Source organism: Rhipicephalus microplus, unplaced genomic scaffold (genome assembly GCF_043290135.1).
Source record: "Rhipicephalus microplus isolate Deutch F79 unplaced genomic scaffold, USDA_Rmic scaffold_137, whole genome shotgun sequence".
Lineage (NCBI taxonomy): Eukaryota > Metazoa > Arthropoda > Arachnida > Ixodida > Ixodidae > Rhipicephalus > Rhipicephalus microplus.
The window spans coordinates 92501-105000 of NW_027464709.1; the positions used below are offsets into that span (position 1 = coordinate 92501).

At 61.5% G+C, this 12500-nt stretch overlaps 2 non-coding genes across 2 annotated transcripts; both read right to left on the bottom strand.

Annotated features, from left to right (window-relative positions):
* Nucleotides 1-840: 840 nt before the first annotated feature.
* Nucleotides 841-993, bottom strand: LOC142791112 (5.8S ribosomal RNA). The gene has a single exon (XR_012890019.1). It is a non-coding gene; the product is annotated as a 5.8S ribosomal RNA (ribosomal RNA).
* Nucleotides 994-2712: 1719 nt separating this feature from the next.
* Nucleotides 2713-4527, bottom strand: LOC142791097 (small subunit ribosomal RNA). The gene has a single exon (XR_012890005.1). It is a non-coding gene; the product is annotated as a small subunit ribosomal RNA (ribosomal RNA).
* Between the last annotated feature and the right edge of the window lie 7973 nt (nucleotides 4528-12500).

Sequence of the window (12500 nt, forward strand, 5' to 3'; positions counted from 1 at the left end):
GAAAGCCCAAACACCGCCGAGGCCAGTCGCCGCCGCCGCAAGGGCAGCCACGCAGCCTGGCGAGAGGCATCGTCTCGTGTAGCGTCGCCCCCGCCCCAACTGGAGTGGCCCAGTTTTTTGAACGGGACGGGAACTGCGAAGCACTTAGACCGACGGCGGACTACGACGAGAACGCCTTAAGCTTCGCCAACGTTTCGCCAACTCGTGCGGGAGACTTTTTCCGCTTCGCGGCAAGTCGTCGCGCCGTGCTCTCCGCATCAACCGCGTACGCAGCGAACCGCAAACGTCGGGCGCAGCCTCCTCACCTCCCTGCGCTTTGCGCGCGAACGTTCCCTGTTCGCGCGGCAAAGCCTGGAGGAGGCACGGCCCCGCAGCGTGTTCGAGCGCCCGGTCTACGGGACACCCTGCTTACTTCGAGGGCAACAAGCGCAACGCAAGGCTGCGATCTCGCGCACTTTGCGCACGGCTGGAGAAGCTTTGCTGGCCGGCTTTCGCTCCTCGTGTTTACCGTGCGTTAAAGTTGCGCGTCCGTGGCTCTCGCAGCTCTTGCGCGCCCGGTCGCAGAGAGGAGTACGCAACCTCGACCGCACTTTCCCTGCAGGCTTCCTTCCGACTCGAAGTCCTGCGGCGGTCTCAACGAGGTGCCACATCCTCAATGCAGTCGGTCGCCCCCGTTTCGGTTGGGCTCTGGCACGACGGTCGCCACCGTCTCGCCCTTGAGTGGCCGCTGTTGGCGCTCGCTGTGAGGTGTTCAGCGTGCTGTCCGTGTTGCCGACGCGGTCAAAACGAGTCGACGGCTCACGTTCCCTTGTGCGCCGAAGGCTCTCTTGATATGTGATCCGACCCTCAGACAGACGAAGCCAAGGGAAGACCCAAGGCCGCAATGTGCGTTCAAAGAATCAGTGCTCAGTGTGTCCTGCAATTCACACCAAGTCTCGCAGCTGGCTGCGTTCTTCATCGACCCGAGAACCGAGTGATCCACCGCTTAGAGTCGTGAAAAAGTGTTTGTTCAATTCCGTACAGTCAAAACCAAACGTTTCTGGCACTCGGCCAAACAGTGGCCAAGAAGGGCGCTTTTCAGCGCACGCTTGGACTCCAAAACTCTGCCGCGCCTTTTTCGGCTGCCGCAAATCGAGCAAACGGTGTGTTTCGGACGGCGTTTCGCTTTCGCTACTTGCGAGTGCTTTCGTGGTCCACCCCTCTATAAATACTCGGGAGGCGTCGAAGCCGGTTCTCCAAGCCGGACCCGTAGGTATCGTTGTGTGCTCGCTCTCATTGGCCCGCCTAACCAGAAAATGCCTGCGGTACACCCATTTGGATAAGAGTGCACGCAGATGCGGGCCTCGACGGCTACACATTTCCTCGGGCGGCCGCCTCCCGGCCTCCGTGGAGCGCGGGATGCACGGTCCCATCGACAAGCCTCTCCCGTTTTTACCGTGGCGTCGCGGTTCACCACGGCAGGCGGGTCGGTCTCCTCCGCATAAAAAGGGGGACCCCCGCTTTTTGTTCCACGAAATCGCACAAGCTTTTTTCGCATCCACGGTTTGCCACCGCACACCAAAATGCCGATCCGGCTGCCTACTTTAGCCAACAGGTGGAGCCAGGCGCGCCGTACTTGCGCGGCACTTCCCACGTCCACCGAAGTCGGTGCCAAGGACCACTTTCGGCGCCGGAGCCGCGTACGAGCCTACTCGAGGCGGAAGAACGAAGCCAGCAAGGGCCTGGCCGCAAGTGCGTTCAATTGTCGGGACGTCCAAGTCCCTCGTTCTTCCGTGCTTCCTCTTTCGGCAAGTCGTTGCGGCACCTTCCCAAAGCGCGCAGACCCGCTAATCGCGACGAGCGCGACGTGGCCGTGCCGCCTTTCCCTCGGCAGCAAGCAAAACGCCTGGCAACGTCGACGCTCCCCTAACCGCGATCTCGCACCGTGTTTCGTGTGGCAAATTCAAAAGCCGGCCGGCGCTGCTGCAACCATTACGGTCGGTACGCATACGCCGCGGAGGGCGGGACGGTCATCGGAGCGTGCGGTTCCTCCATCGAGTACTGCGCACCTCGGCCGTCGCATCGCCGTGCCATGACCGGCCGCGCGTCAACGCGAACCGGTGCCAGCGAGATCCCTCGCCTGCAAGAACCGACCGGCAGCCTCCGTCACCCGAGGACGCGGAGGCGCTTGCCGCGGACGGCGGGACGGTATGCACTGGTGCACAGCGGACCCGTCACATCGCCAGTTCCTTGACCGACCGCCGACGCTTGTGCCGTTCCTCTCGTACTTGGCAGTCGCCGCGCGATTGTCGGGTCTCGTTCTTGCACGCTCGAACGGTCGGGAGGGCACTCGGCTGGCGTTTCGGGAACGCGCAGCCTCGCCTTCTACCGACGTAACCACGACTCGCCGTTCGCGCTCCGCCGCTCCTGTTTACAGTACTAGGCGGTCCCGCAGCGGTCGGGTCGCGCATTTCGAGCGCTTCGAGCCACGGTGCTGTGGCGGGTCGAAAGCCGACCTATGAGTGCGTTGCGCCGTTTGTACCCGCGTCCGCCACCTGGCCGACCGTCCAAGGTCGCGGTGTTGGCGTCCGCTGGGCGCAACAATTTGTCACGGGGTGCCGCTCCACATTCAGGCAGCCCCGTGGGGAAAAGCCGACCCCGCGTCCAAACGGGGTCAGCGGCAGAAAGTGTCGGGCGCAGACGCAGCTGAGGCGCTCACCCTTCACAATCCGTTAATGATCCTTCCGCAGGTTCACCTACGGAAACCTTGTTACGACTTTTACTTCCTCTAAATGATCAAGTTTGGTCATCTTTCCAACAGACCGGCGCAACCGAAAGGCCGCGCCGGACATCGGTCCGAAGACCTCACTAAATCATTCAATCGGTAGTAGCGACGGGCGGTGTGTACAAAGGGCAGGGACGTAATCAACGCGAGCTTATGACTCGCGCTTACTGGGAATTCCTCGTTCAAGGGGAACAATTGCAAGCCCCTATCCCAATCACGAAAGAAGTTCCACGGGTTACCCAGTCTTTTCAGACAGGGATAAAGACACGCTGCTTCCTTCAGTGTAGCGCGCGTGCGGCCCCGGACATCTAAGGGCATCACAGACCTGTTATTGCTCTGTTTCGTGCGGCTAGGAGCCGCTTGTCCCTCTAAGAAGGTTGTAAGGTGCTGGGAACCCCGCACCTATTTAATAGGCTAGAGTCTCGTTCGTTATCGGAATTAACCAGACAAATCGCTCCACCAACTAAGAACGGCCATGCACCACCATCCACCGAATCAAGAAAGAGCTCTCAATCTGTCAATCCTCCCAGTGTCCGGGCCGGGTAAGTTTTCCCGTGTTGAGTCAAATTAAGCCGCAGGCTCCACTCCTGGTGGTGCCCTTCCGTCAATTCCTTTAAGTTTCAGCTTTGCAACCATACTTCCCCCGGAACCCAAATACTTTGGTTTCCCGGAAGCTGCCCGCCGAGTCATTTGAGTAACTCAGGCGGATCGCTGGTTGGCATCGTTTATGGTCAGAACTAGGGCGGTATCTGATCGCCTTCGAACCTCTGACTTTCGTTCTTGATCAATGAAAACATTCTTGGCAAATGCTTTCGCAGTAGTTCGTCTTGCGACGGTCCAAGAATTTCACCTCTAGCGCCGCAATACGAATGCCCCCGTCCGTCCCTCTTAATCATTACCTCGTATTCCAAAAACCAACAGAACAGAAACGAGGTCTTGTTCTATTATTCCATGCAAGTTTATTCAGGCGACTCGCCTGCGTTGAGCACTCTAATTTTTTCAAAGTAAAAGCACCGGCCATCTCGAGGCACACAATGAAGTGCACCAAGAAAGAACCGGCATGATGTTCAGTCCGAGCCGTCGCATCGGGTAGATGCACTACTCGTCTGGAACTGAGATCCAACTACGAGCTTTTTAACCGCAGCAGCTTTAGTATACGCTATTGGAGCTGGAATTACCGCGGCTGCTGGCACCAGACTTGCCCTCCAATTGATCCTCGTTAAAGGATTTAGAGTGTACTCATTTCAATTACGGGGCCTCAAAAGAGTCCCGTATTGTTATTTTTCGTCACTACCTCCCCGTGCCGGGAGTGGGTAATTTGCGCGCCTGCTGCCTTCCTTGGATGTGGTAGCCGTTTCTCAGGCTCCCTCTCCGGAATCGAACCCTGATTCTCCGTTACCCGTAACAACCATGGTAAGCAAGTAACCTACCATCGAAAGTTGATAAGGCAGACACTTGAAAGAAACGTCGCCGGCTCGTGGCCATGCGATCAGCACAAAGTTATCCAGAGTCACCACACAATACGGGCCGAAACCCGATCGATCTTGGTCTAATAAAAGCACCCGTTACCCAAAGGGCTCCAGGCTCACTGCATGTATTAGCTCTAGAATTGCCACAGTTATCCAAGTAGGAAGAAACGATCTAAGGAACCATAACTGATTTAATGAGCCATTCGCGGTTTCGCCTTATTTCGGCATGTACTTAGACATGCATGGCTTAATCTTTGAGACAAGCATATGATTACTGGCAGGATCAACCAGGTAATCGTTCGACTGCGCGTCCGTCCTCGCCTTCGGCGGGCCGGACGCAGTCTGTGTGCGGCGGAGGCCACCTTCAGGCGCCCCAACACGCTTATTTTGCACTCCGAGATGACGGCGTTCGAGCTCGCTACGGCACAACCTTCCCGAAAGACGAGTGGGAGCCGTGCGGCAAGAAGCACGTTCATGCTCGCTTTTTTTCGTTGCATCGACTCGGTCGCGCCGTGCGGGTTGCCCAAGCCCGCTGCACTGTCGGTGGACCGGCCGGAACTAGCAACGGAGCCGAGACTGCAAAGCCGCCAGACGACGGGTCACGCCCGCGTCTTCGGCGCTTTCGCATCTGAATCGCCCGAGGACGACACGGAACACACCTCGATATCGTGGTAAAACGGCACCGTCCGACAACCAGCCCCTAACGCATCAAGCGGATGAGGCTGCAGACGACTGCCGTGGATTCCCCTGGAGCAGACCCGAGGACACGCTTGACGAGGCCGAAGCCCGCCGCATATCAGACACCCGGTCGCTTTCGCGTACGCCGCTCACGAGAACCCCCACATAATAGCAGCGATAAGTACCCAGACCTCCTTGGGCACTAATACGAGCGTACTCGAGAAAATTTCACCGCGGGTGTGCCCCGAAACGTGTGGCACGTTGAGCGTGCCACAAGTCTACGTCGCTCTCAAACCCGCCGAGGTCGTAGAATTTGCGACCCTACTCACGAAATTCCCACCGAGGATACGGCCGCAAACGTACCGCACCTTGGGTAGGCCACGAGTTTGTGCAACACTACGCTGACGGCACAGCACCGAGGTCGTGCGCGCACGCACGGGAAAATTCCGCCGCGGTTTCTGCCGAAAACGTGAGGCACCACGACTCTCCGCAAGTTCGCGTCGACTGCGAAAGACCGAAGTCGTGAACGACGTGTCCGCTACTCGCCGCCGACACGCTGGACACCAAACGTACAACGACTCGACGGCGTCGTAGAGGCCCACGACGCGGTTTTCCTTAACGACGTCTCGGCGTGGCACCGACAGGTTAGAACGGCCGACCAACGTTCCCTGTCCGCCGTTCGGCTCAGTCGAAGGGCTCGGCGACTTCGGCAACGCTGCGAAGCCGCACGGTGACGCACGCCATGTCCCCATTTTTTTTTTCTTTCTGCGTCTGCCGGGGTGCCCCTATAATAGCAGCGATAAGCACCCAGACCGCCGTGGGTCGCTCGCCCCGGCTGACGTGGTTTTTCGTACTCCTGCGGCGGTCGCCGTCAAGCACGTCCAAATACGCTACTTTCGTGGGCGCATTCACGCTCTTTCGCTTCGCCGGAGTGCCAGCACTCACTCTGCCAAAAACGGCGAACATCCGAGCGGCGGTTCCCACTTTTGCGTCGGCGTCGCAAACCCCGCCCCGGCAGACGAGGTTTGCCGTACTCGTGCGACGGTGGCCGGCGGGCACGTCGAAAGACGCCGATATCGTGCGCGAATTGGCGCACCTTGGCTTCACCGGAGTGCCGCCACTGACTCCTCCAAAAACGGCGAAGATCCGAGCGGCGCTTCCCACTTTCGCATCGGCGTCCCGAACTCCGCCCCGGCTGACGCGGTTTACCGTACTCGTGCGACGGTCGCCGGCGAGCACGTGGAAAGACGCCGATATCGTGCCCGAATCGGCTCCGTTCGGCTTCGCCGGAGTGCCAGCACTGGCTCGGCGAAAGACGACGAACATCCGAGCGACGGTTCTCACTATTGCGTACGCGTCGCAAACCCCGCCCCGGCAGACGCACTTTGCCGTACTCGTGCGACGGTCGCCGGCGAGCACGTAGAAAGACGCCGATATCGTGCCGGAATCGGCCCCGTTTGGCTTCGCCGGAGTGCCAGCACTCACTCGGCCACAAACGGCGAACATCCGAGCGGCGGTTCCCACTTAGCCGTCGGCGTCCCGAACTCCGCCCCGGCAGACGCGGTTGCCGAGCTCGTGCGACTAGCGACCGCGAAGCCGTCTCGCGACGCCGCTTTCGTGCGCGGCTCCCACTGCGACCTGGGTCACCCGAGGTCGACGAGCAAAAAAGAATGTCGAAAAAAATTTTTTTTTTTTTTTGCGTCTGCCGGGGTGCCCCTATAATAGCAGCGATAAGCACCCAGACCGCCATGGGTCGCTCGCCCCGGCTGACGTGGTTTTTCGTTTTCCTGCGGTGGTCGTCGTCAAGCACGTCCAAACACGCCACTTTCGTGGGCGCATTCGCGCTCTTTCGCTTCGCCGGAGTGCCAGCACTCACTCTGCCAAAAACGGCGAACATCCTAGTGGCGGTTCCCACTTTTGCGTCGGCGTCGCCAACCCCGCCCCGGCATACGCGGTTTGCCGTACTCGTGCGGCGGTGGCCGGCGGGCACGTCGAAAGACACCGATATCGTGCGCGAGTCGATGCTTCTTGGTCTCGCAGGAGGGCCGCCACTCACTCCTGCAAAAACGGCGAAGATCCGAGCGGCGCTTCCCACTTTTTCGTCGGCATCGCAAACCTCGCCCCGGCAGACGCGCTTTGCCGTACTCGTGCGACGGTCGCCGGCGAGCACGTCGAAATACGCCGATATCGTGCCCGAATCGGCCCCGTTTCGCTTCGCCGGAGTGCCAGCACTCACTCGGCCAAAAACGGCGAACATCCGAGCAGCGGTACCCACTTAGCCGTCGGCATCCCGAACTCCGCGCCGGCTGACGCGGTTGCCGAGCTCGTGCGACTAGCGACCGCGAACGCGTCTCGCGACGCCGCTTTCGTGCGCGGCTCCCATTGCGACCTGGGTTACCCGAGCTCGACCAGCAAAAAAGAAGGTCGAAAAAAAATTTTTTTTTTCTGCGTCTGCCGGGGTGCCCCTATAATAGCAGCGATAAGCACCCAGACCGCCGTGGGTCGCTCGCCCCGGCTGACGTGGTTTTTCGTACTCCTGCAGCGGTCGCCGTCAAGCACGTCCAAATACGCCACTTTCGTGGGCGCTTTCGCGCTCTTTCGCGTCGCCGGTGTGCCAGCACTCACTCTGCCAAAAACGGCCAACATCCGAGCGGCGGTTCCCACTTTTGCGTCGGCGTCGTAAACCCCGCCCCGGCAGACGCGGTTTGCCCTACTCGTGCGACGGTCGCCGGCGAGCGCGTCGAAAGACGCCGATATCGTGCGCTAATTGGCGCTCCTTGGCTTCTCCGGAGTGCCGCCACTCACTCCTCCAAAAACGGCGAAGATCCGAGCGGCGTTCTCCACTTTCGCATCGGCGTCCCGAACTCCGCCCGGGCTGACGCGGTTTACCGTACTCGTGCGACGGTCGCCGCCGGGCACGTCGAAAGACGCCGATATCGTGCCGTAATCGGCCCCGTTTGGCTTCGCCCGAGTGCCAGCACTCACTCGGCCAAAAACGGCGAACATCCGAGCAGCGTTTCCCACTTTCGCATCGGCGTCCCGAAGCCCGCCCCGGCAGACGCGGTTTGCCCTACTCGAGCGACGGTCGCCGGCGATCACGTCGAAAGGCGCCGAATTCGTGCACGAATCGATGCTTCTTGGTCTCGCAGGAGGGCCGCCACTCACTCCTGCAAAAACGGCGAAGATCCGAGTTGCGCTTCCCACTTTTTCGTCGGCGTCCCGAACTACGCCCCGGCTGACGCGGTTTACCGTACTCGTGCGACGGTCGCCGGCGGGCACTTCAAAATACGCCGATTTCGTGGGCGCATTCACGCTGTTTCGCTTCCCCGGAGTGCCAACACTCACTCTGCCGAAAGCGGCGATCATCCGAGCGGCGGTTCCCACTTTTGCGTCGGCTTCGCAAACGGCGCCCCGGCAGACGCGCTCGTGCGACGTACTCGTGCGACGGTCGCCGGCGAGCACGTCGAAAGACGCCGATATCGTGCTCGAATCGACCCCGTTTCGCTTCGCCGGAGTGCTGCCAGTCACGGCGCAGAAAACGGCGAACAAGTGTTTTTTTTTTTTTTCCTAGAATTTGTGTTATAGAAGGCACATTTGATATCGGACGATAATTTTCAACTTTATCACGCGCACCGATTTTCGTGTAGAGGTTTGCAAGTTTATGGGAATTTCTCCACTTGGAATAATGCGATTTAGTAGTACTACGAGAACTTCATGGATGTACTCAAGGGTACGGGGCAAGTCAGTTACGTCAACACCTGCAGATTTTTTACACTTCAAACTGAAAATTGTTGGTTGTGAGTCCTCGTGTGATATTAAAGGCCGATTCGCTAACACATAGAACAAAGAAAGAAAGGAAGAAAAAACGCCCGCGCTCGCTCAAGAAACCTGGGTTCGCAACAAGTGGCAACAACAAGCAACCGAGCGAGTGCGCCAAAACCCGTGGCGGCCGAACAAACGCGAAGTCCCAACCGCGTCAGCCGGGGCGGCACGGGACAGGAAAAATCACTTCAGCCGGGGCGGCGGGGCACCGAATAAACCTCGTCACCTCGTCGCAGGATAAAAGAGGAAACAAAAAGTCTAAACAGCGTCTGCTGGAGCGAATGCGTAATAAAACAACAACAACAACAAAAAAAAACACCCGCGCTCAAGAAGTCTGCAATCCTCACAAAAGGCGACTGTGACCGAGCAGCGTCAGCCGGGGCCGTGCGGAAACGGAAAAACCGCGACTACCGGGGCGTCGAGGCACCGAAAAATCCACTTCAGCCGCGGCGAAAAAAAAAAACAAAAAGAAAGACGGAGGGGGGGGGGGGGAACCACGTCAGCCGGGGCGAAAGAAAAAAAAAAACGCGTCTGCCGGGGCAAGCCCGGGTGCGGCACCACCGGGAAAACTGTGGCAAACAGACATGGCGATCGAGTGAGTGGGCCGCCAGCCAGGCACAGCCGAAAAGTGCAAAGTCCGAACCGTGTCAGCCGGGGCGACGCAAAAACCGCGTCAGCCGGGGCGGCGCGAAAACCGCGTCAGCCGGGGCGGCACGAAACCGCGTCAGCCGGGGCGGCGCGAAAACTGCGTCAGCCGGGGCGGCGCGAAAACCTCGTCAGCCGGGGCGAGCGAAAAGGGGGGGGGGGAACCACGTCTGCCGGGGCGAAAGAAAAAAAAACGCGTCTGCCGGGGCGAGCCCGGGTGCGGCACCACCGGGAAGACTGTGGCAAACAGACATGGCGATCGAGTGAGTGGGCCGCCAGCCAGGCTCAGCCCAAAAAGTGCTAAGTCCGAACTGCGTCAGCCGGGGCGGCGCGAAAACCGCGTCTGCCGGGGCGGCACGAAACCGCGTCAGCCGGGGCGGCGCGAAAACTGCGTCAGCCGGGGCGAGCCCGGGTGCGGCACCACCGGGAAAACTGTGGCAAACAGACATGGCGATCGAGTGAGTGGGCCGCCAGCCAGGCACAGCCGAAAAGTGCTAAGTCCGAACTGCGTCAGCCGGGGCGGCAAAAACCGCGTCAGCCGGGGCGGCGCAAAAAACCGCGTCTGCCGGGGCGGCACGAAACCGCGTCAGCCGGGGCGGCGCGAAAACTGCGTCAGCCGGGGCGAAAGAAAAAAAAAACGCGTCTGCCGGGGCGAGCCCGGGTGCGGCACCACCGGGAAAACTGTGGCAAACAGACATGGCGATCGAGTGAGTGGGCCGCCAGCCAGGCACAGCCGAAAAGTGCTAAGTCCGAACTGCGTCTGCCGGGGCGGCACGAAACCGCGTCAGCCGGGGCGGCGCGAAAACCGCGTCTGCCGGGGCGGCACGAAACCGCGTCAGCCGGGGCGGCGCGAAAACTGCGTCAGCCGGGGCGAGCCCGGGTGCGGCACCACCGGGAAAACTGTGGCAAACAGACATGGCGATTGAGTGAGTGGGCCGCCAGCCAGGCACAGCCGAAAAGTGCTAAGTCCGAACTGCGTCTGCCGGGGCGGCACGAAACCGCGTCAGCCGGGGCGGCGCGAAAACCGCGTCTGCCGGGGCGGCACGAAACCGCGTCAGCCGGGGCGGCGCGAAAACTGCGTCAGCCGGGGCGAGCCCGGGTGCGGCACCACCGGGAAAACTGTGGCAAACAGACATGGCGATCGAGTGAGTGGGCCGCCAGCCAGGCACAGCCGAAAAGTGCAAAGTCCGAACCGTGTCAGCCGGGGCGACGCAAAAACCGCGTCAGCCGGGGCGGCGCGAAAACCGCGTCAGCCGGGGCGGCACGAAACCGCGTCAGCCGGGGCGGCGCGAAAACTGCGTCAGCCGGGGCGGCGCGAAAACCTCGTCAGCCGGGGCGAGCGAAAAGGGGGGGGGAACCACGTCTGCCGGGGCGAAAGAAAAAAAAACGCGTCTGCCGGGGCGAGCCCGGGTGCGGCACCACCGGGAAGACTGTGGCAAACAGACATGGCGATCGAGTGAGTGGGCCGCCAGCCAGGCTCAGCCCAAAAAGTGCTAAGTCCGAACTGCGTCAGCCGGGGCGGCGCGAAAACCGCGTCTGCCGGGGCGGCACGAAACCGCGTCAGCCGGGGCGGCGCGAAAACTGCGTCAGCCGGGGCGAGCCCGGGTGCGGCACCACCGGGAAAACTGTGGCAAACAGACATGGCGATCGAGTGAGTGGGCCGCCAGCCAGGCACAGCCGAAAAGTGCTAAGTCCGAACTGCGTCAGCCGGGGCGGCAAAAACCGCGTCAGCCGGGGCGGCGCAAAAAACCGCGTCTGCCGGGGCGGCACGAAACCGCGTCAGCCGGGGCGGCGCGAAAACTGCGTCAGCCGGGGCGAAAGAAAAAAAAAAACGCGTCTGCCGGGGCGAGCCCGGGTGCGGCACCACCGGGAAAACTGTGGCAAACAGACATGGCGATCGAGTGAGTGGGCCGCCAGCCAGGCACAGCCGAAAAGTGCTAAGTCCGAACTGCGTCTGCCGGGGCGGCACGAAACCGCGTCAGCCGGGGCGGCGCGAAAACCGCGTCTGCCGGGGCGGCACGAAACCGCGTCAGCCGGGGCGGCGCGAAAACTGCGTCAGCCGGGGCGAGCCCGGGTGCGGCACCACCGGGAAAACTGTGGCAAACAGACATGGCGATCGAGTGAGTGGGCCGCCAGCCAGGCACAGCCGAAAAGTGCAAAGTCCGAACCGTGTCAGCCGGGGCGACGCAAAAACCGCGTCAGCCGGGGCGGCGCGAAAACCGCGTCAGCCGGGGCGGCGCGAAAACTGCGTCAGCCGGGGCGGCGCGAAAACCTCGTCAGCCGGGGCGAGCGAAAAGGGGGGGGGGGAACCACGTCTGCCGGGGCGAAAGAAAAAAAAACGCGTCTGCCGGGGCGAGCCCGGGTGCGGCACCACCGGGAAGACTGTGGCAAACAGACATGGCGATCGAGTGAGTGGGCCGCCAGCCAGGCTCAGCCCAAAAAGTGCTAAGTCCGAACTGCGTCAGCCGGGGCGGCGCGAAAACCGCGTCTGCCGGGGCGGCACGAAACCGCGTCAGCCGGGGCGGCGCGAAAACTGCGTCAGCCGGGGCGAGCCCGGGTGCGGCACCACCGGGAAAACTGTGGCAAACAGACATGGCGATCGAGTGAGTGGGCCGCCAGCCAGGCACAGCCGAAAAGTGCTAAGTCCGAACTGCGTCAGCCGGGGCGGCAAAAACCGCGTCAGCCGGGGCGGCGCAAAAAACCGCGTCTGCCGGGGCGGCACGAAACCGCGTCAGCCGGGGCGGCGAGAAAACTGCGTCAGCCGGGGCGAAAGAAAAAAAAAAACGCGTCTGCCGGGGCGAGCCCGGGTGCGGCACCACCGGGAAAACTGTGGCAAACAGACATGGCGATCGAGTGAGTGGGCCGCCAGCCAGGCACAGCCGAAAAGTGCTAAGTCCGAACTGCGTCTGCCGGGGCGGCACGAAACCGCGTCAGCCGGGGCGGCGCGAAAACCGCGTCTGCCGGGGCGGCACGAAACCGCGTCAGCCGGGGCGGCGCGAAAACTGCGTCAGCCGGGGCGAGCCCGGGTGCGGCACCACCGGGAAAACTGTGGCAAACAGACATGGCGATTGAGTGAGTGGGCCGCCAGCCAGGCACAGCCGAAAAGTGCCAAGTCCGAACTG